We start from the raw sequence: 27,749 nt of genomic DNA, 5'->3' as shown, positions 1-27,749 counted from the left end.
GCTCACGGTGTTGCCGTGGGCAACAGCCCCATTTCCCTTAGCTTCTGTGTACCCCTGTCTGTTTGTCTGTCGTGCACTTAGTGAGCGTAGGGACTGTCGCCCAGTTGTACGCCGTCGCTTAGGACGGGCCGTTGCAAGTAGGCAGGGACTGAGTGGCGGGTAGATTAGGGCTCACCTGTCTGTCTCCCTACCCCGCCATTACATTATGTCTTTTTTCTTTCATTTTTAATTTAGCAAATTCACACTAGAATTTTAAGTATTAAATGGGCTTTCCATTTGGTTTTACACACTTTGATATTTATTATGTATGTGTTGGATCATGAGCGGGTCATGTTTACAGTTTGGGGTGGTGTTCTTTTTTTTCTTTGCACTTTATTCATTTATTTTGTAATTATTAAGTTTTGTATATTTTTTTATTACATGATATATTTCCCAGGAGATCATAAAAGAACACTGGGGACATTCAAAACGTATATTTATTTTTTACTTCGAACATTTCCACTGTAGCTTGGGTATGCATAGCACTCTACACTATGACTGCTCATGACACAAAGGACAGGAGCATGCTGTCAGAGACCATGTGTAATGAGCAGCCATAGCACAGTTAACAGAAGCTACCGCAAGACATTTGTGCTTTTTAGCTCCCCCTAGGGTTCAAACAGAAATTTTAAGAAATTCATATCACACTAATGATGGGATTATTTAACATACTTCAAATTTAACATACAATTGGAAGTTGAAGTTTTCCTTCAATTCTCTGCCACTTACCTCTATAAACTGCCAATTGCTAACAAGAAAATGTAATGTCTATGGAGTGAGTCATCTCAAAGACTGATATCAATGCAGATTGATCATTTTGTATTTTCTTTCTTTTGCAATTATTGTATGTTTATAGCTATTTTAAAGGAGTTGCCTCATCACAGAAAACCTATTTATTATTATTGGAGCGGCTGCGGTGACTGCTGATTTTTGCAGAGGAAATTGCAGTCACTTTTAGTATTACCATTCAGAGAGCTGCATGTTAGCGAGTCCCTAGTTTGGTTCATAAAAGCAACTGTTCATTTTTTATTCTTTTCTTATAGAAAGTACAATAATTATTGGAGCTGCTGCAGCAGCGATCAGCTTATTGCCAAAGGCCGGATGGTGGGTTTCCACTCTCATTCATAAAGAGGAGTCATGAGCGGGGGACTCCTCCATGATGTCCCTATGCCATAAAACATATGCCCACTTTTACTCCGCTGGAATAAAGCTATGATCTCTGGTTATCTTTGAATTACCCCAAAAATTACAAATTACAAATATAATATATATAAATTTTTCACTGAATAGACAATGTATCATTTTTTATACAAAATCAAAGTCATATAGTACTTTAAATAGCTGACTCTCCTGTAGTATTTATCTTGCCCATGATGTTAGAGGCACTCTTGAAATCATTATGGGATTTGCGTGAACCAATTATCTCCTTGGATGATTGTCTGGGGCCTGAGGTAAAAAATTTGCTCAACTAGTCTAGAAGTATTAAACAAATATGCTAATAATTAGCGAGTATTTGACGAATGTGCCAAGTTGAATCCCACAGAATGTGAAGCCATATGAGAGTCTATGTCAATCTAATGGTCAGGTTGGATCTTCCATACTATAAATGCATGTTGGCGCCTTGCTAGTGTAGTTTCCTGTATTTGATGGTTTACCTAATCTAAACTGCTTATAAGTCAGTCGAGATATTCACTAAACATTTATCCTAGCAGAATTATATATACTTTGGCTCTACAGTCTTTACTGGACCTTTTTAAAAAAAAATATGATATTGTATCCCAATAATTCTAATTGTGGTCAAAAGTAGCTCCATATCTCGGGCAAACTCTCTGGAGGGTAGACTCCAAAATAAAATGACAATGGGGTCCACTTTCTGTTGAGTGCCCTCAACCACTCCCTGCAGATGTTCTACCCCGATACAGTAAAAAAAAATCAACTATTTTGATTTCAGAAATCTATGCTAGGTAGAAGTGTGAATCCGTTTTTTCCCCATAGAGCAGTGTTCCCCAATTTTATTGCTATGAGGGAAAGCTTCTATAATTCTATTTTCATAGATTTACGTCGCCTGCTTTGCTTGCCCCTGTGCTCAGCATCTATGAATTTGAAATCAGTTTGCTATCCCTACTGTTAAAGCAACAGTGCGTCTAATGTTATTTTCTGGAGAATCTACAACCAGGTTTCTAGGGTTGGGAAATTCTGCCATAGAGAGTTACCAAGTAAAACGGCTAAATGGTAAATTAAGCTGTTATATGGTATTTGAATAGGTTCTAGATGAAGTCATATTTCCTTATTAGGGATTCCTATAAAAAATGTATGTTTAATCCTCTAGATATTTATCAACCTTGAGTTGCTCCTATTCATTTGCAACACAAGGAACACCTTATGTCCTAAGATACATATCTATGGAGGAATTAGCTCGATTACTGCTTGCATGTCACAAGCTCACATCTCCGTTCAGGATTAAGGCCCTTTTACATGGGCCAATCATTGGGCGATCCTTTCACAGGACAGAAAATGCTCGTTCGTTGGCTGATCACATCTTTTATGGGGCCATAAATATGGACGATTGTTGGCAGCACATCTCCTTCTATAAACAGGGAGATGTGCTACCAACAAGATGAAAAATGTATGGGGACGATCAATCGTATTATGATTATTGATCCATGTAAATGGAGCAAATGAGTGCCGATTAACACACTTTATTGTTGATCGGCGGTCGTTTAACAGGCATAATATGTGCCTGTGTTAAAGAACCTTTAGGTCTCATTCGGATGAGCGTGATTCTCATCCGTGTGCTGTGCGTTGAAATAACACACAGCACACAGACCCATTTATTTCAATGGGGGTATTCACACATGCGTGAGTTTTCACCTATATTGGTGCGTTTTCACTCACCTAGTTCCCCATTGAAGTCAATGGGTGCATGAAAACCACGGACAGCACATGGACGCACATCCGTGTGCTTCCGAGTTTCACGCATCAATTACATTGAAAAAAAAAGTGCTTGCAATTGCGTGAAAAACACATGCCACACGCAAAGCACACTGATGCAAAAATGCAACGCACACAGAGAGATTGACACGTGCATGTTAGGGATCTGCCAGGTACTTCATCTAGCTACACTCCTGGGATTAATCAATCCACACCTGAGGCCAGACCTGTTCGACTGACACCTTCTCCCACCAACCAGGGTGGCAGGCTCAGGAGTGGGAGAGCCTATCGCGGCCTGGTCTCTCGGAGTTAGCTCCGCCCCCTGCCCTTTATTACCTGCCCTGTGCTCTCCCTCAGTGCTTGTAATTCTTTTGGATTCCTGGCCCCACTGCTGCTTGCTCCAGCCTGCTTCTGCCGTGCTTCTGCCTTGCTGCAGTTCTGCTTGACCTGCTTTGCTTGCCCTGGCTTGCTTCTGTCTCCGTGCCCGCTCGGGTGTACTCACTTCGTCCTGGTCCTGACTGTTCGTTCGCCGTCCCGTTTCCTCGTGGCGTTCCGTGGCTACTGCCCCTTCCCTTGCGTGTTCCCTGTTTGTCTTCCTGTGCACTTAGCCAGCGTAGGGACCGCCGCCCAGTTGTACCTCGTCGCCTAGGGCAGGTCGTTGCAAGTAGGCAGGGACAGGGCGGTGGGTAGATTAGGGCTCACTTTCCCTTCACCTCCTTCCTGCCATTACAGTGCATAAATCTGTCACGCTCCTATAAATGTAACCTTACGGCTCATGCACACGACCGTCAGTGATCTGAGGAAAAATAGGACATGTTCTATCATTCCTCGGATCGGAAACTCGGACCATTTTTCACGGACCCGATTCACCCGCTAAAGGGAATGGGTCCGTGAAGACTATCGGGTGCCACTCGAATGGCATAAAAAACGGCCCGAGTGGCACAACGACCTTAGAGTTTCCATCCCTGAGCCCAATATAACGTGACCAAGAATTGTTTTGGTTCCTCATGCTTCAAAAATTTCAATAATATAAACCCATATCAACTTAGAACTTGAATTTTTTTTCCCCAGAATGCGCTTGTTCACAAATAAGTCCATAGAAACTCATTTCATGTCACTTGAAAAAACATGGACATTCATGGAAAAGTAGGAGCTGATATTACTCATAAGATAAAATTCGTAAGGTTGAGATGTACCCCCTGATTTGGCAGTAAAACAGTATTTTTATATTGTATGAGTGAATAAAAATGCCCATGTTCCTAATAGTAATTAAGATATTATATTCAGGTTAGTACTCCCGTTTAGGGCACTTAAAGGGTTACTGACCTGAGAAACTGGAAGAAGAAACTGAACCCTTGTTAAAGGGTAACTAAACTTTTAAAAATATTTCTAACATATCATAGCCACATGTCAGAAGTTTTGATTGGCGGGGGTCCGAGCACAGATTGCCAATATGAAGCGACAGAAGAGATCAGGTGAAAGCTCAGTTGCTGATCGGCTTTTCTCAGAAAGTCGAGAAATTGGTGTACGGGCTTATCGACTTTATATTGAGCCCGTACACCAATTGCTCGGCTTTACGAGAAAAGCTGATCATAAATTAAGTGGCTCAGCGCTCACCCGAGTGCTTCTGCTGCTTCGTTTTAGCGATTGGTGCTGCTTCATTTCAGTGCTTCGACCCCCACTGATCAAAACCTCTGACATGCCACTATGACATGTGAGAAGATTTTTGAAAGTTTAATTAAGGGCCTTTTACACCCGCCGATAAGCGGCCGGTGCAGCGACCGCCGAGCAACGAGACATAGTTGATCGGCGCTCGTTTACTCCTGTCACACGAAGCTATGTATGGGGACGAGCGGTCGTTACTCCGATCGTTCGTCCCCATCCATTATTATCATGTCAGCAGAGCTTCTCCCTGTTTACATAGGGAGATGTGCAGCCGACAACGATAATATTTCACTTTTTTAAACTGACACGACAAGCAGATGATCGAGCGTTTGCTCTGTCATCTGCTGATCGTTACCCTGTTGTTACCCTGCTGATCTGTTTTATGAATGCTCATCTGCCCGATAATCGTTCTGTGTAAAACCCCCCTTAGGATATGTTCACATGACCTATTTTCAGCCATTTTTCGGGCAGCAAACGCCTGAAAATGCGGGGGCTGAACGCCCCCAAACATCTGCCCATTGATTTCAATGGGAAAAACGGCGTTCCATTCCCACGGGGCGTTGAAAACAGGTCCATAGTTTCAGCCATTTTTTGATAAGCGTGTGAACATTGCCTTAGCCTTTAAGATTGTCAGACTGCTTGGCACATGCAGCATTTTTTTCTGATTTTAATCTGCGTTTTTCACGGTTATTTTACAGAGAACAGAAAATATGTGGAGCATCTTATATGGCTATCTTATATCACCCCACAAAACTATTTAAATGTCAATATGACACTTATGGAGAAAACCAGTCATAGCAAACTTCTGATATGTCATAGATACATGTAGGAAGATTCCATTGGTGAAGATCTTGGAGCACCGGTAACTGTCATAATAGAAAAGCTTTAAAGGGAGCTCAAGCACCTTTGGCTCAGAGATTCCTGTTACTGGAATTTCAACACAATATATAAAGAGGCTCTGTCATCAGATTATAAGTGCCCTATTTCCCTCATAATGTGATCGGCACGGTAATGTAGATAACAGCAGTGGTTTTTATTTTGAAAAACAATATATTTTGAGCAAGTTATGAACAATTTTAGATTTATGCTAATAAGGTTTCTTAATAGACAACTGGGTGTTTTTTAACTTTTTACCAACTGGGCGTTGTAAAGACAAGTGTATGACGCTGACCAATCAGCGACCAATCAGCGTCATACACTTCTCTTCATTCCAGCCCAGCTTCTTTCACTGCACACACAGCGTGATCTCGCTGTGAATGACAACACAGTGTGATCTCACGAGATGACGCTGACCAATCAGTGACCAATCAGCGTCATACACTTCTCTCCATTCATGTCCATTTGTACTCAGCACAGCGTGATCTAGCGAGATGATGCTGTGCTGTCACATACACCCACATTAACTTTACTGAAGTGTCTTGAGAGTGAATAGACATTGCCTCCAGCTAGGAAGCGATGTCAATTCACACTCCCGACACTTTGGTAAAGTTTCTGTGGGACTTACTCACACAGCACAGCGTGATCTCGCTGTGAATGACAGCACAGTCACGCTGTGTGTGCAGTGAAAGAAGCTGGGCTGGAACAATAAGAAGTGTATAATGCTGATTGGTCACTGATTGGTCAGCGTCATACACTTCTCTTTACAACGCCCAGTTCGTAAAAGTTAAAAAACGCCCAGTTGTCTATTGAGAAATGAATTAGAATAAATCTAAAATTGCTCATAACTTGCTCAAAATTGATTGTTTTTCTAAATAAAAACCACTGCTGTTACCTACATCACAACGCTGATCACATTATGTAGGAAATAGGGCACTTATAATGTGGTGACAGAGCCTCTTTAAGCAAGCTATCACTGATCTGAATGATCCTTTGCTTAGAATGATGTTTTGGATTTCCAGTAAGGACTAGGCAGTGCCAAAGGGGTTTGAATGGTCTATGCAGCCCTTTCATTACTAGAAATTTGTCTGAGATCACAGACTTCACCAATCTTCTCACATGTATCTATGACATAGCAATAGATCACTTTGACTGGATTTCCCCTTTAAACCAATTGCTCTGATTACAATGACATGCTTTTTATATGGTGATAATGCTATTTTTTTTTATATAATTAGCAAATAATGATTAAAAACATTATGACATGATTTCTTTTTTTACAATAAGTCATCAAATGATTACATTGTAGTTTTAAATTCCCAAAGGTAATTGTTATTGCCTGCCAGGCAGTGTATCAATTAAAATGTTGTTGTTCCACTTGTGACCAACAGGTGGCAGCGCACTAAAATGCACAGGACTGATGGTCACTCAACTTCTATTAATTGCTCATCCATGTTTTACTATGTTCTCATTTTAGCTGTTTGATGTGTATTATTATTTATATATTTCTTTAATTATACTTTTTATTAGCTGCTGTGTTATCAGAAATGATAATTTGCCCTTTGATTTTAAAGACTTAAAAATCTACAGTGTAGTACAAATGCAGTTATTAAAACCATAAATGTAATTTCATTTGATAAGATAATTTTGGTAACATGAGGTTAGTTTATATTATGTATCCCGTTTAATAGCTTATATGACCCCTGGTAAAGTCTACATGTTTTTACAACATGACCAATTTCAGAGCAAGACAAGTAAAAGAGGTAAACTCTGTATTTTAGATAGTTATAGGATAGAGAAACATAAATGTCCTGTGGTCCTGTAATTCATAGCCTGATGCTACTTTAGCTGGTCAAAAAATCTAAAACTAAAATGTTAGTTGAAAAGTCTTCAGCCATTATGGCCCCCTGCACACGGCCGTAGCCGTGTGCACAGTCCGTGATGGCAAGCATGGAGGTCCGCGGACGGTCGTAGACTGTTACCTGCATTTGCGGGCCGTGCTTCCATTATAAAGTAAAGGAGCGCGGTGCGTAAATTAAAAATACTAGGACATGTCCTATTTTTTGCTGATCATCTCTACGGCCTGGACATCTTCCTGAAAATATACGGGAAGGTGTCCGCGGGCCATAAAATGAAAGGATCAGTATTTTGATCCGCAATTACAGATCTGTAATTCCGGGTCAAAGTTATGGTCGTGTGCATGGGGCCTAAGTAAGGAACAACTTTGCTATATATTTGTGTTGCTTTTAGATTTACTATATGTCCTAATATCTTATAAATATCCAATTAGGTGAGTGCTTTACAGCTATGGCCAACTTAAAGAGAGTGCCTGGGACTTGGGGTGTTTTAAATCAACCCTGGAAACCTGTAGGAAATAAAATAAAGACTATCGCCTGCCGTCAGTATCCCATGGCTTTGTGTTATGACTAGGCCAATGGTTTCTATCTCACATTAGGTCACTATGGACAAAATATCAATGATTCTGAGAGCCATTGTACAGCAAAGAGGCCTTGGGATAACACAAGTCCAGAGGTACAGGGATAGAGGATAATTTGAATAGTAAATATATAAGAAAGTATTTTTTATTTTATTTCCTCACTTGGGACCATCTTTATAAGCCACTAATTAATAGATTTGCTTTACAGCAGCCTTCGACCATAGGAACCTGTGAACAGGAGGCTTCCCATTGACTTATACGGCAAAGTTTTATAGGCATGCGCTGTGACCTGTACAGAGGTCATTGGGCAGGGAGGGGTAGGAGGGGAGCTTTGTCCATCTGCTGTTGTCAATAATGTATCCTGTGTTATCTATATAGATATGTTACCTGTCATTGTAATCCTGCCTATGATGATAATAATTTGACAGCTGAAAAGTGATCTCTTCAGAACAGGAAGAGTAAGTCTATTATAAGGCTCAGTGGCCAGAGTGAAAATTGCAAGATTTCAGTATTTTTTTTTTTAACAAATATAATTTTATCGAAATTATAACTTTATTTCACAATCATAGTATTATAAAAAAATATATATAAATGTATTAGTGAACATAAAGATGTCCTCTTACTTTCCCACTCCCTACCCTCTATACCTTAAAAAAAAAGAAAAGAAAAAAAAGAGGAAAGAAAAGAAGAGAAGAAGAAAAGAGCTCCCACATAATGCCTCGTATAAGTCTATCATCAGCAGGGAAGATTTCTTAAATATCTTCATTAATTTAACCCCTTTAGGACGCAGCCTGTTTTGGCCTTCAGGACACAGCCGATTTTTTTCAAATCTGACATGTGTTACATTATGTGGTAATAACTTTAGAATGCTTTTACCTATCCAAGCGATGCTGAGATTGTTTGCTTTTGACATGTTTTACTTTATCAAAGAAGTATTCGGCACACAAGGTAAAGGTTTTGAAACTTCTTGAGATTTATTTATCAGTTGTAGTTGATGCCAGAGGCTTAGTGCAACGTTTCGGTCGTAACAAGACCTTCATCAGGCACTATTGATGTAATTATATTACAAGTAAATATATTAGCATTATACAGATACGTATATTACATATATGTCATATACCATAATTTGAAATAAAAAATAAAAAAATATATTAAAGAAAATTAAGATAAGAACAGTGTCTATAACATAAGCACACATAGGTACAGTGAAGGAAATAAGTATTTGATCCCTTGCTGATTTTGTAAGTTTGCCGACTGTCAAAGACATGAACAGTCTAGAATTTTTAGGCTAGGTTAATTTTACCAGTGAGAGATAGATTATATTAAAAAAAAAAAAAAACAGAAAATCACATAGTCAAAATTATATATATTTATTTGCATTGTGCACAGAGAAATAAGTATTTGATCCCTTTGGCAAACAAGACTTAATACTTGGTGGCAAAACCCTTGTTGGCAAGCACAGCAGTCAGACGTTTTTTGTAGTTGATGATGAGGTTTGCACACATGTTAGATGGAATTTTGGCCCACTCCTCTTTGCAGATCATCTGTAAATCATTAAGATTTCGAGGCTGTCGCTTGGCAACTCGGATCTTCAGCTCCCTCCATACGTTTTCGATGGGATTAAGGTCTGGAGACTGGCTAGGCCACTCCATGACCTTAATGTGCTTCTTTTTGAGCCACTCCTTTGTTGCCTTGGCTGTATGTTTCGGGTCATTGTCGTGCTGGAAGACCCAGCCACGAGCCATTTTTAATGTCCTGGTGGAGGGAAGGAGGTTGTCACTCAGGATTTCACAGTACATGGCTCCATCCATTCTCGCATTGATGCGGTGAAGTTGTCCTGTGTCCTCAGCAGAGAAACACCCCCAAAACATAATGTTTCCACCTCCATGCTTGACAGTGGGGACGGTGTTCTTTGGGTCATAGGCAGCATTTCTCTAACTCAAAACACGGCGAGTTGAGTTAATGCCAAAGAGCTCAATTTTAGTCTCATCTGACCACAGCACCTTCTCCCAATCACTCTCAGAATCATCCAGATGTTCATTTGAAAACTTCAGACGGGCCCGTACATGTGCCTTCTTGAGCAGGGGGACCTTGCGGGCACTGCAGGATTTTAATCCATTACGGCGTAATGTGTTACCAATGGTTTTCTTGGTGACTGTGGTCCCAGCTGCCTTGAGATCATTAACAAGTTCTCCCCGTGTCGTTTTCGGCTGAGCTCTCACCTTCCTCAGGAACAAGGATACCCCATGAGGTGAGATTTTGCATGGAGCCCCAGATCGATGTCGATTGACAGTCATTTTGTATGTCTTCCATTTTCTTACTATTGCACCAACAGTTGTCTCCTTCTCACCCAGCGTCTTACTTATGGTTTTGTAGCCCATTCCAGCCTTGTGCAGGTCTATGATCTTGTCCCTGACATCCTTAGAAAGCTCTTTGGTCTTGCCCATGCTGTAGAGGTTAGAGTCAGACTGATTAATTGAGTCTGTGGACAGGAGTCTTTTATACAGGTGACCATTTAAGACAGCTGTCTTTAATGCAGGCACCAAGTTGATTTGGAGCGTGTAACTGGTCTGGAGGAGGCTGAACTCTTAATGGTTGGTAGGGGATCAAATATTTATTTCTCTGTGCACAATGCAAATAAATATATATAATTTTGACTATGTGATTTTCTTTTTTTTTTTTTAATCTATCTCTCACTGGTAAAATTAACCTAGCCTAAAAATTCTAGACTGTTCATGTTTTTGATAGTGGGCAAACTTACAAAATCAGCAAATACTTATTTCCTTCACTGTATATAAAGCTCATAAATGATACAAATTTGCATATCATACATATGATATGGATAATGTAAGGATATATTATATATGTACCCAGAAAACGACATCCTAACATAGGGGACAACGTCAAGGATTAAAGCAGAAGGTATAGTAGAGTATATAGTAGAATCTGTGCTAGATATCGGCACAACATTATACATGTGTTCAAAGAGCAGAATAAGCATAAGCAGTAGGCAAAAGGTAAAATGGCTAGATGATCAAGTTAATTGAGGATTTTATATATCTGGTCTCGGTATTAAGGAGAAGAAAATGGTTATAGAGTTGTTATATGGGTATATACCATTTATAGTGTTGGTGACATATAGGTAGAATATGTGTATTTGTATACAGTGTAGAACAGTCTGTGAGGGATGTCTCATTATATGTAGATAGCTCCATAGTATGGCTTGTCAGAGGTATACTCTGTGTTTGTTGGTTATGGGGACTACGTATGTGCTGTTAGGGAATAGCTGAACTTTTCTGAGGCTTCTAAGTATCTTCCATGGCATAATCATAATCTCTATAGTATGAAATGTACATCATATAACAATCTTCTGTTCTCTTACCTTTGCCTTACTGGTTGCTGGTATATCCAGTCGTTGGCGCTATATTTCGAATGGCAGCTGACCGCTGAATTTGGCGCTAACAATCGTGGGCAAAGCAGCTGTTTAAATGCTGTAATGTGGGTGGAGCGGTAGGCGGTACTCTGACTGCGTTATCCACGTCATTCAGTGGGCGGTATTAGTTGGTAGTGTGAAGCCAGAGAGGAGTTATGGGAGTGGAGTCATGATGGATGACGTAACAGTAGGGGGCGTGTCGCTACAAGGACCGACTGTGGTATCGTGAGTATGACTTGACGCTATGTTTATTTAGATCTGGGATGATATTGTCCTGGTTAACAGCGTTGATGTCTCATAGAACATGGTAATATACTACACTATGTGAATAAATGGCATGGTAGATGTGTCTGTTGCAGTATTATCTAAAATCAGGGTTGGTGTTATCATAATTGGCACTGTCTAAGTCTCATAGAGTACGGTAGTGTGCTTCACAATGTGAATAAATAGTATCATTCCTGTGTTGTTACAGTGAGTGTTTTCTGGACAGGTCACTTCATGTCAGTGTTTGAGATATAGAATATATCTTGGGGTACAAAAGGTCTAAAAATGCATGTTTTAGATGTGCAGAAATATTCTTAAACTAGACATCCGCTGAATGTCTAGATGAGCTACACTATATCCAGAACCCAATATTACCAAGGATACCGTACCCTGGATTTTCCCGGATGGAGGTGGTTTGTCACCACAGAGTAGATCAGCGTGTCTAGCGAGGGATAATAAAAGAGACATTAGTGTGGAGTATAAAGGAACACTTCCAGTGGTCATTATATGTACTCAATGAGGACCCTCTCATATTACATAAAGCTACTAATCTCGTATTCTCTATTCAAGCCTCGGGGCTCCAATGTCTGTAACCTGTGGATCCCTACGTTTGAGATTTTTGATTCCGTCTCCTACTCTTCTGGGGTATATGTTCTATGACCTGAAATTGTAGTTATGAGATGTTGTGTTTTCTTGAGACGAAATGTGCTGGGATTGGCAGTAGTGTTTTATTGCAGCGTATGTTGCTTTTGTGTTGTCCAATTCTATCCCGTACGCGTTGTGTTGTCTCTCCAACGTAGGCCAGTCCACATGGGCATTTTATCATGTATATAACATAATTGGTGTTACAGGTGAAGTATTCCTTCACAGGTATTTGTTGGCCAGTTTGTGGGTGTTGTATTGTGTCTCCCTTTATCACATGGGAGCATTGTAAGCATGACCAGCAGGGAAAGGTCCCTTTCTTAGGGGTATTAAGAAAGGTTTGTCTGGAGGGGCTCTTGGCTGAACCCACGTCTGCTCTTACCAGTTTTTCTCTTAAGTTCTGTGGTCTTTTGGTACATGGGAGAAAGGGGGTTTGAAACTCTGCAACTCGTGGGTAAGCTTCTTTTAGGAGGAGCCAGTGTTTCCTAATGATGTGGTGAATTTTATATGCACAGGGATGGTACGTGTGTACAAACGGTATATGTTTTGGTTTATCCATGGTACTATTACTGACTGTGTTTTGTTGTGCTTCCAATAATGTTTGATAGGGTAACCCCTATCCCTGAATTTTTGGGTCATGATGGCGGTTCTCATGGCCCTATTGCCGACATCATCCACTTTCCCGGGTACACATTTATACTGGGATTTGGGCAGTGATTTTATAGTTGCTATGGGATGACAGCTGCTGTAATGTAGAAGGCCATTCCTATCTGTCTCTTTGGAAAATAGATCTGTGCTGAGGTGGCCCCCGTCATCCTTAATGACCATGGTGTCCAGGAAACTGATCCTTGACATGTCATAATTAAGCGTAAATTGGAGTTCTGGCCAAACACTATTGAGGTACCTCGTGATCCCCAATAACGATTCCCTAGTGCCCTTCCACAAACAAAAGATATCGTCAATATACCTTTTCCACAGTAATACATGTTCGTTAAATTCAAGGGTTGGATACACAAAACGTTCCTCAAAGTAAGCCATGAAACAGTTTGCATATGGTGGTGCCACTTTGTACGATTGGGTTGGGACCCTATTCGTGCATCTACCTTGGTCTAGTGCATTCTGAACCACTATCTACCATGTTTTACTTTATGTTAGTGAAAAAATTTGGTCGATAAATTCAATATTTATTTGTGAAAAAAACAAAATTTTGAGAAAATGTGCAAAAATTAGCATTTTTCTAAATTTAAATGTATCTGCTTGAAAAACAGATAGTAATATCACACAAAATAGTTACTAGTTTACATTTCTCATATGTCTACTTTATGTTTGCATTTTTGTTTTGAACGTCCTTTTATTTTTCTAGAACGTTACAGGGCTTAGAACCTTAGCAGCAATTTCTCACATTTTCAGGAATATTTCAAAACGCTATTTTTTCAAGGACCAGTTCAGTTCTGAAGTGGCTTTTAGGGCCTTATATATTAGAAAGTCCCCATTAATCACCCCACTTTAAAAACTGCAGCCTCAAAGTATTGAAAACAGCATTGAGAAGTAGAGATAGTTTCTTAACCTTTCAGGCATTTCACAGGAAATAAAGGAAAGTATAGGTTACATTTACAAATTTCTTTTTTTTTGCTGAAATTCATTTGTAATACGTTTTACCAGAGAAACACAACTCAATCTATATTTCCCAGATTCTGCAGTTTTTAGAAATATCCCACATGTGGCCCTAGTGTGCTAATGGACTGAAACACACTGAAGCAAATGAGTACCTAGTGGATTTTGGGGTCTCCTTCTTTTATAGAATATATTTTAGGTTTGAAGAGATCTTGTAGTGCCAAAATATTGGAAAGCCCCAAAAGTGACCCCATTTTGGAAACTACACACCTCAAGGAATTTATCTAGGGGTATAGTTAGTATTTTGTCCTCACAGGTTTTTTTGCTTAATGTATTGGAACTAGTCTGTGAAAATGAAAATCTACTTGTTTTCTGAAAAAACATAGAAACATTTAATTTTTACAAGGAATAAAGGAGCAAAAAGCACCCCAAAATTTGTTCCGCAATTTCTCCCGATTATGGCAATACCCCACATGTGGTAATAAATTGCTATTTGGACCCACTGCAGGGCTCAGAAGGGTAGGAGCACCATTTGGATTTTGGAGTGCAGATTTTGCTGGAATGGTTTTCAGTGCCATGTCGCGTTTGCAACGCCCTGGAGGGACTAAAACAGTGCAAACCCCCAAAAAGTGATCCAATTTTGGAAACTACACACTCAAGGAATTTTTCTAGGGATATAGTTAGCATTTTGACCCCACAGTTTTTTTGGGGCAGAATTTAGAGGAATTAGGCCATGAAAATGAATATCAACATTTTTGTCCACTAAAATGTTGAATTTTTTAAGGGATGAAGGAGAAAAAGCACCACAACATTTATATGCCAATTTCTCTCGAGTATGGCAATACCCCACATGTGGTCATGTACGAGCTGTGGTTTTTATTGATTAAATTTTTTGGTACATACAACTTTTTGATCACTTTTTATTGCATTTTATTTGAGAGTTAAGATGACAAAAAAACTGTGATTTTGGAGTTTTAAATTCTTTATTTCTTACAGCGTTCAGCATGTGCTATAAATAAAATTTTACATTATTCTGCGGGTCAATACGATTATGGATATACCATATGTATATAGTTTTTTTTTATGTTTTGCAGCGTTTGCACAATAAAATCACCTTTAAGAAAAAATATTTTTTGTGTCACCAGAGCCATAACTTTTTATTTTTCAATCAAGAAAGCTGTGCAAGGGCTTGTTTTTTTACATGGGACTTTTTGATCACTTTTTATTCTATATTTTGGGAGGGGTGGTGACCAAAAAATAGCGATTCTGGCATGTATTTTTTATGAACGCGGTGATACCAAATATGTGTACTTTTTTTTAAAGTTTTCATTTTTTTCCTATAATAAAAGACTTATTATAGGAAAAAAACAGTTTTTGTTTTTTTAACTTATAACTTTTATTTTAAACTTTATAAAATATTTTTATTAACTTTTTGTTTGTTCTACTAGTGGACTTGAAGACCTGCAGCACTGATCTCTGCTAGAATACATTACACTACCTAAGTAATGTCATGTAATGTAATGTATTCTAACTGTCAGTGTGAGGCTGACAGTGACGTTATAGGAAGCCTATGAAGACCAGCCAGAGGCTCCAGTTGCCATGACAACCATCGGCAACCCCCATGATCGCAACGTGGGGGCTGCTGAGGTGCCACAAACCCCATTAATATGGCGATCGCAATCGATCTCTGCATTTAAGGGGTTAATTGCTGAAATCAGCGGTGATGGACCTCTGTTCGGCAACAGTGGAGTGTCAACTGTTGGAGACAGTGTGCACCGGGACAGTGTGCATCGGGAACGACTCAGTGACTTCCTGTCACCATGACAGAAAGCCTATGAGGACCAGCCGGAGGCTGGTCCTCATAGGTTTCTGTACATGGCAGACCTATGGTTGTCATGGCAACCAGAGGATTGGAGGCAATGGCCTCCAGATCTGCCATGTACGGATGCCACCGGCTGGTCCTCATAGGTTTCCTGTCAGGGTGACAGGAAGTCACTGAGTCGTTCCCGGTGCACAATGTCGGTGACAGTTTGCACCGGGAATCGGGAGGTTAGCTGTCTCCAACAGCTGACACTCCACTGTTGCCGGCCAGTGGTCCTTTGCCGCTGATTTTGGCAATTAATCTCTTAAATGCGGCGATCGATTGCCACATTTAAGGGGTTTGTAGCACATCGACACTCCGGTTGCCATGACAACCATCGACAAACCCTGTGATCGCATCATGGGGGTGTGGATGTGCTACAAACTCCTTAAGTGTGGTGCTCAGAATCACTTAAGGAGTTAATTGACTAAATTAGCGGCAAATGACCACTGGCCGGCAACAGAAGAGTGTCAGCTGTCGGAGACATACAGTTACTGAGTCGTGCGGCTATAGGTTAAAGTTGGATCATTTGATCATAAGCCCATTTCTCCGCCGGGAACTTCACTTGAATGACCCCATGCTCCTGCATACATTACTCATATAGATGGTACTGGTTTACTCTTTTCCACACTCCATTAAATTCAGAAGGACTTTTACACTTCCATTTTGAAGCTCACTCCGCTCAAGCAGCTGTGCAGACCCTATTTATTACCCATCTGTATCTAGCTGGAACTGCTACAAAAGAAAGAGGAAGCCGTGCCAGTTCCGGTATTGTCTCAAAGGGGGTCTTACAAATTCCTCTTATAAATTTAAATACCTCCTGCCAATATTCAGAGATTTTAGGACATTCTCACTATATATGCAATAAACTTCCTCTTCCTTTGCAATCCCTCCAACATAAAATCTGAATAATTTGTAAAAGCTTTAGCTATCCTCGGTGGAATCAGATACATCTCAATTGCAATTTATGTCGTGAAGTGGTTTATACAATAAATGTGATTGACCGATCATCGCATTGCTTGGTACCAGGTTTGGGGTGAAAACATTTTTTTTTAACATCTCCTTCCCAGGCCATCATATCGTGAGGCTCAGTGGCCAGAGTGAAAACTGCAAGATTTCAGGATTATTTTTATTACAGATGACATCAACATTTTTTTCAAAAATCACCAACAAAATGTTTAACATAAAAATTTGATTTAAACAGTAGTTCATTTTCAGATGACACAATCTTTTTAAGTCTTAAAAATAAAAAGTGTAAGGATTTTCAGAATTCCCTATTCATGTATACTATCTTTAATAAAAACTTCAACATCAGGGAGCATGACATTACTGTGCTCAGTTGCTGCATGATATTAATGTCATGTTGTCTAGCACCCTGCCACTATGTTAGAAGTGGCTCCTCTTTCACCGTCTTGTCCATATTGATTTCACTGCGAAGACAAAAAAAAAATAGATATATCTCCTAAACAAATTAAATCAACTCGTAACAGCGTGACCTTTAACAAGCAGAAAGAAGTTGTTGGCCTTTGAAGTAAAGCATGAGGCTGTCTCTCTCACAGTATCATGATATTTTGATATTCCACTTTCAGGAGAAGATGCATCTATCAAGTCCTCTCCTTCTATCATGTCACACGGGGACTGTTATCAGCAAGGCTGAAAATCCATACCTCCAACACGGGAGATCAGAGGACGAATCAGCACATGCCTGCCAGCAAAATAACATTAAAACAGCAGTATGCTCCAGCCGAGCCATCTGAGCCCACATTTTGCCATCTGGGGAAGACAACTGTGTGAATAGAAGGAAAATACACAAACAAATCATACACCGTCCATTGTTTATGTAGCCTTAATTAAAGCTGTATACTACTGGTGTATATGGGGTGTAGATCCTCTGGCATGACCAGCTAATTTTCATCTATGTGAAAAAAATTTAAGTAACGTACTCTAATGTAAGTATTGATAGGGGGGGCCAGATCAATGGCGAAACTATAAGGCGGCAAAGGTTGCTGTCAAACTTGAGCCCTGGTGAAAGCAAAACTTCTGTAAACTGCATGTGAAGGTGTGTACAGGGTTTGTATCGAGGCTCAGGAGGCTCACCGTAGATCAAAAAAGTGTGCCTGTTTTTTGGACAAGTCTGACCGGACAATATTCACACAGTAAACTGGACTCCTCTTAGAATTGTATACCTTATGGTTGAATAACCTTATACAAAGAACTGTATGTGAAGAAAAATGTACAGACACAAGAGGAGACACATGAGAAAAACAAAGGCAAAAAATAAAAAAAGAGCCCGCTTCTTCTGATGGTTTATGCTGCCACATCCCAACCATCCTGGGACCGCAGAGCCAGGGTCTTTTTGTTCACCCCATCTTTCCATCGTTTAATGGAGAAAATGATGGCATCACCCTTAGACCGGTACAGTACAGGAGGGTGACTGTGTATGTTTATAATATCTATAGGGAAGGTAGATGGGGTCAACATGAGTTGGAGACCCCAAATGGATGCCAGTGTGGTAAGTATCCCCTTGAAGGAAAACTCGGTCTTGGACTTACTTTTACAATGTGTAGTTTGGGAATAATAAGAAAGAGGTTATCCCCAACAAGGAAATTATGCATTCAGTACCTTACGACATCAAGAAAAAGTGTTCAACGCTACTAACCCCAATGCTGAGGCCATTCCCTCTGTATTGGACTGTGTTCCTTAGCAGCAGTTAGCAATGTGTATTTCTAGAAGAGCTGTTGCATTAGCTGTCCTAGGCATTAACATGACGAGCCATTTCTAAATAGAGAATTTTCCATTTATTTAATAAAATTTTCCGATATGATTACCCCATCTGTCATGAATTGTGCGATATGACTGAATGCTATTCGGTTATTTTAGGAAATTCGATTAGGGTTCTATTAGGTAAGTTCTACTTTGTCAAGTTCTGATGCACTTGGGGTAGTTATAAGGAAGAATAACCCGAGAAAAAGTTTGTGTAGAAAAGAGATGGACAGTATACTCAGAAGAGCACTTATAAAAAAAGGAAAACCAAACTAAAATTTGTCACTGCACTTTAATAATGCAATGTTTAATTTATTTGTTTAGCTTCATTGATAACTAGAAAGTGGTAAGTTACCAGGAGACCCCTTTAAATAAGGGCACCTATAAGAATCCATGGTAAAGATTGGGTGCAACTTCATCTGCTGAAAAGCTCCACAAAATGGCAAAGGCGGGAAGGCGCACACTTTATATAAATATGGTAATAAAGCATGTAGATATTATTTTCCAACTTGGAAGTAAAAAAAATAAGAAATTGGAACAACAATTGGGTCCTTTGTGGCCCTTTGGAGTTTTCCATGCAAGGAATACAGAAAAACAAGGCCGTACATTTTCTCTTTGTTTAGGAAGCCAAACGCTTTGCTTTCTATTTGTCCTCCGTCTTTATGTTTTTGTTCTGTAAGTCAGGTTTTTCATGGCTGTAAAATGGTCACATTTTAGGGTCTGGATTATTTCCACAGCACTCACAGCTTAAATCACTATAGAGTGCTAGTCAATGTCGGACCTTGCCCACCAGAGAACCAGAGGATCCTCCAGTGGGCCCAGGATCTGATCTAACACAATAATGGGCCTTAAAGGTCAAGCAGAAGACAATCCCATATGGAGCTCTTTGGAGCCAATCACTTACTATTAGGGTCTATTTCTTATGGGATGATTCACAAATCACCTATTAGACCTTACAGTATTAATGATATATCCTGTGAGTACAATGATAACAACAAGCACTTTGATGAAATTATAAGTGGACATGTACATTTTCTATGTAGTTGGATGGTGGGCCCTTAGAATCATCTCCTCTGGTGGGCCCAAGGAACCCCAGCACGACGCTGGTGCTATGATGATCCAAGCCCGGTTCAGCAAAACTACAAGGAGTTGAGGGCATAAAACGGACCTCAAAAGACGGCCGTATGAAACTTGCCTGTTTAGTCTATAATTCTAAGTCTAAGGACTCATGCACCTATTATGGCTCCATACAAGCTTCAAGTTGTACAGAGTCTTAATACAGAACCCTCATAAGTATCTGTGTCCATACTGTACATACATATACCTCCAATTTTATATGGAATCTGCCAGATAAAAAATAGTTTCATGCTCTATCAGAAGCATTACTTATAGTGAAGAATGTCTTAGTAATATGGTGCTTGATGGAGGCATTTTATGGCAGCACATTAGGCTCCTTTGTATGGCACTATAGGGACAGTGATTCCCTACCAGATGTGTATTAGTGTTTGCTGACCCCCTGAATTATAAAGTTCTGCGGAATAGGTTGGTGCTATAAATATAAAAACAATTTAAGACTATACTTAGGATTTGTGCATGACCTCATCTGATTCATTGCGTCCTTTTTTAAAACATGTAGCGTTAATCAACGCAATATAAAAAATTAAAATCCCAATAAGACTAACAGGGTCAATTACTTAACGAAACACATCAATCCTCCATGCAAATTCAATTACAAAACATCAATAAAAATCTGATTTGTAAGATCACAAGTCAAGTACACAAGTGTATTCTAATACGGCAGCGAACGGAAAGCGTAGAGCAATCGCTGCATCGCCGCTTATTTTAATAAGAAGTGATAAATTACATCAGGACTTCAATACAAAAAAAAAAAAAGAAGAAATTGGAAGGAATTGTTAGCAGGTTTATTAAGGTTTTCTGTTTTTATTGAAAGTTTGGGTGTACATTTCACAATGAGCAACATCAAAAATCAGACTTTGTGCCTGTTACTTTGCTTCCCCCTGTCTCGCTGCCTTTGGGATTCACTCTTTCTCTTTCATCAGTTGCCATTTTCAGCAGCATGCAGTAATTTCATGCCTCATTGCAGGCTCTGAAAACCTTTGAAACCACAAATGCTAACCTACCTGGCCTGCAGCCATTTAGGAAGAGATTAATTTAGCAAACAGAAGCAAAACACTTTCTACTTCTAGACTGTGCATAATTTTACCTCTATCTGTATTTATTTTACAGTGAGCAGCGTAATGACAATTTCAGTAATTGCAGCTCTATAAAAACTTGCCTACCTGGCTTATCTCGCTATCACAAGACTGTGAGTCAGTCAGATTAGAAAAAAATATATACAGTGGGAGTTTGCTCTAGTTGCTTTCCAAAATATGGGCTTTGTGTTAAAACTTAAGTGAGGGTTTGTATTATCATTACAAAATTTATCGGCTCTGCCGGGTGTGGAATCTCATTTTTTTTTTTACCGTATACATTTTTATATTTCAATGAAGGCCATTAAAAATAAAATCATTATTAAGGATTTTTTTAAATTTTATTTTGGAGGGATGAGGTGCCAAGTCGTCTTTGCGTTACCCGCTGGTTTCGTATTGTCATTATTGAGCTGTCAGGCCATTGAACAGTATACACAATCCATCTGGGGTAAGCTTGAACTGATTCGGCTTGGAAACAAGTCAGATTTCAAATTATTCCTCAAATTGGTCCCATAAAATTTGTCTCATTGTACGGCAAAGAGCGAATACAGATTTTACCCCTTACAGATTTTATTTTCTTATGACAACTAGAGTTACAATTAGTAAAAAAAAGTGATACAAATTTTTAATGTTGAAGATTATCATGATCTTCTCAACATACAATTTAAAGGTATATTAAAAAAAATGATAATACAACAAACACAATGCCAGTAAAAACAATAGTATTACCCATAGTGAATACCAAACAAAAGAAAAGTAGTACCAAACTACCAGAATGTACACAAAATATAAAATAAAGTTTATTAGTCAACAAAATATATAAAAATAAAACATACATAGGCAATTAAAGAAAAAGCCCCAAAATAAATCAGCAGGTGTAAGGGGAAGGACCTGAGCAAGAATCCTAAATATCAGTCCCTAATAGGTATAGTGCACTGGGGTATGAGGAGTAACACATCCCTAACTCGCTAAGTAAAGCAATCTCACTTCCACTGTAATGTCACATCACATCATAAGTACAACAGTTACTGATGGCATGTTAGCGTTGAAAGAGTATCTTACCCATATTTCAAGCTTATTTGCACCACGCTGTATGCCCCATGGCGCGTTTCACGTATGGCTTCCTCAGGGGGTACTTTATTTTATATTTTGTGTACACTCTGGTAATTTGGCACTCCTTTTCTGTCATTTGGTATTCACTATTGTGTCGTTTATTCCGTTATTTAATATAAAAATCTTTTCGGGGGGACATTGTGACATTGGAATTTATTGTTCCCAGCCCCATTATTGATGTCATGTGAGCGTATGTTTTTGTTGATAAGTATTACCCATAGGTAGCAATCAATAACTGAAAGCTACTGGACCCCAATGCAAAATCTGCAGACAGTCCCCCACCTACCATGTGCCATTTATAATACTTATGTGGCAGAAGGGCCTTTGGGCTTCCTTAGGCACTAGACCCTAGCTTTGACTCCTACATCATTCAGCAGTGTCGTGTGTGTGTGTGTGTGTGTGTGTGTGTATGTTAGTGTGTGTATGTGTGCATGAGTGATGTAAATAAAAATTCCATTAGGCCATGTTCACACAGGGCAGATACACTGCATAAAAGTACACAGCGTATTTCTTCTGGAACATGCAGGGAAATCTGTCAGAAAAATCACACCAAATTGTAGTGCAGTTTTTCAGGCAGAATCTCCGGCAAGGAAAATAGAGGTTAAAAAAAAAATTATACTTACCCCATTATCCGTTGTCATAGCGAAGCTTTCTTTAATTCTTGTCGAGCCCAGCGTCATGGGATGATGCTGCAGCCCATGTGACCGCTGCAGCCTGTGATTGGCTGCAGCAATCACATGAGATAAATCGTCATCCCAGGAGGCCGGCCTGGACGGAGAACAGAAGAAAGCGTCGCTATGACAACGCTATGCATTAGCTTTTTTATTCAGTTTGTTCAAGAAAAGTTGTTGCTTTTTTCAGAGTTGCGATTTTTGCAGCAGAATCACAGTTTTTCCGCTGCAAAAATCGCAACATTTGCTATTTAAGGTTTAACCTCCTTATTGAATTAATTGGGGACGATCCGCAACAGAAAACCATCGATTATGAAGCATAAATTGACACGATGCGGATTAAAAAAATGCACCACAGGTCAACTTTTTTGGGCAGATTTTTTTCGCAGCGTGTGAATGAGATTTGTTAAAATCTCATCCACTCTGCTGCTACTGTAATACGCTGCAGATTTTCCGCAATGAAATCCTCAGTATTTTCGCTATGTGTAAACATACCCATAGAGTGACAAAATATCTACTTGTGGTCCCTTTTGCTCAAACCTCTAAGCTGGCTACATGGAAATAAAATAAAATTCATTGCTCCTCCCATTTCTGGGCACCAGGAGCCATCTTCCTGCGTGGTTGGGTTGGTGGTTGCTGTTGGTGCTAATGTCATTTCATTAATATGGACCACAAATGTTTAAACTAGCACGATTATTATCACGGGGGAACCCCTGAACAATTTTTCCACCCCTGGGAATCCCCTATTCTCATTCCTCAAAGGGGCTTGGTATAGGGGAGGGTAAACTATTCTACGATTCTTGTCTAGAACTTTATTCCGACAGATGTGTTCACTGTTTTTTATAAGGATTTTTAAGTAAGTTAAAGAGGCTCTGTCACCAGATTTTGCAGCCCCTATCTGCTATTGCAGCAGATAGGCGCTGCAATGTAGATTACAGTAACGTTTTTATTTTTAAAAAACGAGCATTTTTGGCCAAGTTATGACCATTTTCGTATTTATGCAAATGAGGCTTGCAAAAGTACAACTGGGCGTGTTGAAAAGTAAAAGTACAACTGGGCGTGTATTATGTGCGTACATCGGGGCGTGTTTACTACTTTTACTAGCTGGGCGTTGTGTATAGAAGTATCATCCACTTCTCTTCACAACGCCCAGCTTCTGGCAGTGCAGACACAGCCGTGTTCTCCAGAGATCACGCTGTGTCGTCACTCACAGGTCCTGCATCGTGTCGGACGAGCGAGGACACATCGGCACCAGAGGCTACAGATGATTCTGCAGCAGCATCGGCGTTTGCAGGTAAATCGATGTAGCTACTTACCTGCAAATGCTGATGCTGCTGCAGAATCAACTGTAGCCTCTGGTGCCGACACGATGCAGGACCTGTGAGTGACGTCACAGCGTGATCTCTCGAGAACACGCTGTGTGTCTGCACTGCCAGAAGCTGGGCGTTGTGAAGAGAAGTGGATGATACTTCTCATCAGAAAGCCCAGCTAGTAAAAGTAGTAAACACGCCCCGATGTACGCACATAATACACGCCCAGTTGTACTTTTACTTTTCAACACGCCCAGTTGTACTTTATCTTTAAACACGCCCAGTTGTACTTTTGCAAGCCTCATTTGCATAAATACGAAAATGGTCATAACTTGGCCAAAAATGCTCGTTTTTAAAAAATAAAAACGTTACTGTAATCTACATTGCAGCACCGATCTGCTGCAATAGGAGATAGGGGTTGCAAAATCTGGTGACAGAGCCTCTTTAAGCATTTTTGCCATCTCCACTGTAAAGGCGGCAGTCTTCTGGAGAAGCCCTGACAAGGTTCCAAGACATTTCAGAGAACCTTGGTTGGGAAACAATGGACTAGCGAGTGACAACATTGGTCTCCACTAAAGTAAACCACTCTGAAGTCACCTGCTTTCTGGTGTGCCTATTTCTAGGCAATATGTCAGACATACTTGGGCACTGCCCAGAAAATGTTTATTCGATAGTCTTTACTGGAGTATAAGGGTATGTTCACATAGCTTATCTGCCCTAGATGCCGCAGGGAATTCCGGCCGGAAAACCGCACCAAATTGTGGTGTTGTTTTTTGGCTGCAATGTCCGCTGTGAAAAATATCAGGTAAAATAAAACCTCATACTTACCCGTAGCCATGGCGACGCGACCCTCTGACGTCCTGCAGCCCGGCCTCCTGGGATGACATTTCATTCCATGTGACCGCTGCAGCCCAGGATTGGCTGCAGCAATCACATGGGATAAAACGTCATCTCTGAAGTCCAAGCTGGAGGCAGGAGCAGAGAGTTCTGGTTAAGTATGAGATTTATTTTTTTCCTACTTGCGATTTTTGTGGTGGAATCGCAGCTTTTCTGCCGCAAAAATCGCAACATCTGCTATTTGTTACAGGTTTTACTTCCCCATTGAATTAAATAGGGAAAACCCGCAACAGAAAAGCAGCGATTCTGTAACAAAAATTGACATGCTGCGGATTTAAAAAAACGCACCGCAGGTCAATTTATGAATGGTTTGTGCTACTGTAATACCCTGCAGTTTTTCCGCAATTAAATCTGTTGCTGAAAATCTGCAGTATTTATGCTACGTGTGAACTCGGCCTAATGGTGAAGTGTGGACTAAAGTTGTAAACATTTTTAATACCTGCTTTAAAAATTTTTTACTACTTATATTTTAGTAAGTTATTTCTGAGTAAGATGCTGGTAAAGAGTTAATTTCTGAAGTTATTTAATATCATACATTTTTCATCAAATTATCTAATGACAAAGATTCTTCTATTACAGAAATGGTGGCAGGACATGTGAGGAGACATCGGTAAACAAGTCAATAGTTGACTTGAAAAGTGTCCAGTCCATTACAATGTAATACCACCGTCATCTTACGACATGCCACAAAGGTATGTCTGAATGCTACATTGAAGATGATTTCCACCTAAAAGTCATTTTCTGCTATGGCATTGAAATACTATCGAAGATTGCATTGGTGGAATCCATGAGTGGTGTCTGCAGGCTCCGAATTATTAGATTAATGTTGTTTAAACCTGCAGAACCGGCCGACCATCCAATGTGAATGGGAGTGTCCCGATTCTCCCCTGATGGCAGATGTAGGGGGATTTTACCATGCCCGATCCTTTGCTTTTACTGGAAATAATCTGCTGTCAGTGGTGTCTGGCAGCAGCATTTTCCCCTCACCTCATTGAGTACAAATTCACGTTCGGCCTAGAGTAACATAGTTGACCATGTAGCCCGATTCCTCTCTAGAACTATAAATGAGAGAACCGCCACATCCTCCCCTTAAATATTAATTATGTGCTCTTTAATAAAATAACTAAAGAGCATATAGCAAGACAAGGTATTTTTAACCCCTTCACTGCCTATAGGCCTCAAATACAGGATTTGTTCTTCCCAGTAGTAAATTAAAGGCAAGTCGAAAACAGGGCTAAATACCTTTACTTGCACTAAATGTAATTGAAAATTAACATAAATAAATGGTATTAAGAAAGTACATCAGTCTGCTTTAAGCTTACCCCTTTAGGCTACCAACAGAACAGATTTTTTAGATTTCTCTAATTAACATGTAATTAACCAATTAACTCAGAGGTAATTATAACTAAAGCAGCTTACAGAGTTCCAGTCCTCATTGCTCTAAATACCTAATCTACTGTATTAGTATCCATTATGGACAGACCCTAAAATGAGAACAAATAGAGGAATAGACAAAATAAGAAAAGCCGCCCTAGTAAAAATGCAAAAGTAATTGCACAATGATAATGTCATTTTGTGTGAGCACATTTCTGTCTTTTGTGAAGGATGTCTAACAGCGGGTGATTTTTGTTTTCATTTTTTAAATATACTATTGGGAAACAAATATGATAAAATAATGACCGAGCCGCAGCCGTACTATGCAGCCATTATTAGTGGCTCAAATAGGACGAAGCAAGTAAATACAATATTTGCATCTATGGTGGTTAAATCTGCAATGATTGTGCCCTATGGCTAGGTCATGCTTAATAAAGTGGTGTAAATAATAATAAAAAAAAGTGCCCTAGGATATGGGCTATCCAAAAGGAGAAAAGGCTACCAAACAATTCCCCAACTCCCTAATTCCCTGAAAGGGTCAAGGACAAGTGGCCAGTCTTGGCCGAAGTTTAGTATGACACATCTATACCCTGTTGTCTATATTTGACTCCCCCAGGAGAGTGGGCAGAGTTTCAGGATGATGAGGAACCCATAAGACCATCAGGAGAGACAAACACATATGCAAACACAAGTTCCCTATGTCTATTGCTCAAAAAGGACTTTGCAACAATAAATCCTTGTATTCACAATTCTTCAATATCTAATCTTAGAACTCTGCGTTATGCTGTTCCTCTGTTATTCCTCCTGGAAATGTATGAATAAATTGACAACTGGACGTTACCATTCCCCTTGTCAATAAGATGTGTTCTTACACAGTCTGACACTATCAGTTCTAATTGGACAGTATCAGAGTGTGTAGGGACACATCCCAACATATACATCGAATGTGTCCATAGGGTATTATGGGCCTGACATATGCAAAAATAATCTAATTTTGGTATAAGTTCGGGCCGTATGTATTGAAATACCTTTTTTTCACTGTACTATAAAGCATAGTTGATTACTTTTTTCAATACATGTAAAAAAAAATCCAGAAAACGCAGCATACTTTTTTTTTTACAATGGAAGTGACGGTGACGGTATACAACTGTATGAAATTGAGGCAATTGGCATATAGGTCTCGGCATGGGATCAGAGCCCTACTTGTGGATTTTTAAAAAATATGCTGTGAAAAACTTCTGTAGCCCAAAGTCTGTCAGCCAAGTTTATGGAGAATTCTCTAAACTGGACACAATTGTAGCAAACTCGGAGCTGTGAGAAGTATGTTCACACTGAGTTTTTTGCAGGCAGAATTTATGCCTCAAAATTCCATTTGGAAGTTTGAGGCAGATTTTCCTCTCCCTGCACGCTGATTTTCGCTGCGTTTTTCGCCCGCGGCCATTGACCGCCGCAGGCATAAAACTCCGTGAAATACGCTTTCTCTGCCTCCCATTGAAGTCAATGGGAGGTCAGAGGCGTAAATGGACATTTTAGGGCCATTTTTGACGAGTTTTGCGGCACAGTTTCCGCGTCAAAAAACTCGTAAAAAAACTCTGTATGAACATAGCCTTAGGTTTGTATATATCTTCAGCCTGAACAATTTAGACAAC

At 39.8% G+C, this 27,749-nt stretch overlaps 1 long non-coding RNA gene across 1 annotated transcript in view; it reads left to right on the top strand.

Annotated features, from left to right (window-relative positions):
- Positions 1-27,749, top strand: part of LOC142652365 (uncharacterized) — a 65,057-nt gene that overhangs the window by 35,140 nt on the left and 2,168 nt on the right. The window contains exon 2 of the long non-coding RNA XR_012847831.1: positions 25,306-25,418. This is a non-coding gene — a long non-coding RNA (uncharacterized LOC142652365). The remainder of the gene's footprint in view (positions 1-25,305; positions 25,419-27,749) is intronic.

This window comes from Rhinoderma darwinii, chromosome 5 (genome assembly GCF_050947455.1).
Source record: "Rhinoderma darwinii isolate aRhiDar2 chromosome 5, aRhiDar2.hap1, whole genome shotgun sequence".
In the NCBI taxonomy this organism is placed as follows: Eukaryota; Metazoa; Chordata; class Amphibia; order Anura; family Rhinodermatidae; genus Rhinoderma; species Rhinoderma darwinii.
This window is presented reverse-complemented; position numbering and strand designations above follow the sequence as displayed.